At 46.7% G+C, this 1,198-nt stretch overlaps 1 non-coding gene across 1 annotated transcript; it reads left to right on the top strand.

Moving 5' to 3' along the window:
- The first annotated feature begins 770 nt into the window (after positions 1 to 770).
- trnan-guu (transfer RNA asparagine (anticodon GUU)) lies at positions 771 to 844 on the top strand. The gene has a single exon. It is a non-coding gene; the product is annotated as a tRNA-Asn (tRNA).
- The last annotated feature ends 354 nt before the right edge of the window (positions 845 to 1,198 follow it).

Raw genomic sequence — 1,198 nt, 5'->3', positions numbered from 1 at the left:
TTCATTCAAGAACTTCAATCCCTGTCCTCAGGTAACTGACTCTGGTCAGTGGCAATTGGTTCTTCTGATCATTAAACTGCCCATTTCCACCGCTTCTTCTCCCATCATGACCAACAGCCCCAGGAAATCTCCAGTTATTCTTCTTTGCTCCAAAGCGAACATTCTCCACCTTGGGAATGTCTCCCCAAAATGGAAATTCCTCATCCATGGACATGAGGCAAGGCGTACAATTGGAAGAGATTTTGGCAAAATATTGTCAGTTAGGAAATGGAAAAATGTTCAAATGTTCATGAAGCAAAACAGAAATCCCAGTCTCCAGCTTTGTGAACCTTTAGAAACACTTTGGGAAGCGGATTTAGAGGAGAATGAAAGATGACCTGTCCGATTGAGCAGAGACAGTCCAGACACCGTCCCCTTGTTGAAGAGGCCGGGAGGTTGACTCTGATGTTCTCGGCACATGAACTGATCTGAGACATTGAAAGAATTGTCGTTCCTGCACATCAGGAATTCAAACCCCTTCTCCCCTGCGAGCCAATGAGAGAACTCGGGAACAGACAAAACACTGAAAGGCTGGAAGGGCGACGGCCCCGGAATAAGAAAGCTAGTTCCTCGTGACATGGATGTGTCTGCAGACTGTCCCCGGTATCTCCACAACACATCTCCAAGGCTTGATTATGGAAAAGTAAAACTGATAGACGACAATTGTAATTCTCGGCGGGAAGGCTGAATTATAAAATCACTAAGCGATGGTGCAGCCCACGACAGTGTCTGTCTCTGTGGTGCAATTGGTCAGCGCGTTCGGCTGTTAACCGAAAGGTTGGTGGTTCGAGCCCACCCAGGGGCGGTGTGTTCGCTGTCCTTCTTTGGCTTCGAAGCTGTGCGCTTTTAATGGGGTCAGGAAAATGTTCCCCAAACGGAAATCTTCTCCACAAAGGGGTTTCCGAATTGAATTAATGTCTCACGGAAGGGACTGCGTATGCTGAGAAGACGAGACCAAAAGAGAAACTCGGCAGGTTTGACAGGACCTGTCGGAGAAAACACAATTTTGAAATGTTGCCTCTGATTCTCTTTCCACAGATGTTGCCTGACCTGCTGAGTTCCGCCTGCAATTTCTAACTGAAAGTTCATTTCATCTTTTGGGGTGAAACACCTAAAGGTCTGCAAACACCATGTGCCGATATTTAACCGTTTCGAATCA

Source organism: Chiloscyllium punctatum, chromosome 36, assembly GCF_047496795.1.
Source record: "Chiloscyllium punctatum isolate Juve2018m chromosome 36, sChiPun1.3, whole genome shotgun sequence".
Taxonomy (NCBI): domain Eukaryota; kingdom Metazoa; phylum Chordata; class Chondrichthyes; order Orectolobiformes; family Hemiscylliidae; genus Chiloscyllium; species Chiloscyllium punctatum.
The sequence above is the reverse complement of the archived record's forward strand: the minus strand, read 5'-3'. Positions and strand labels throughout refer to the sequence as shown.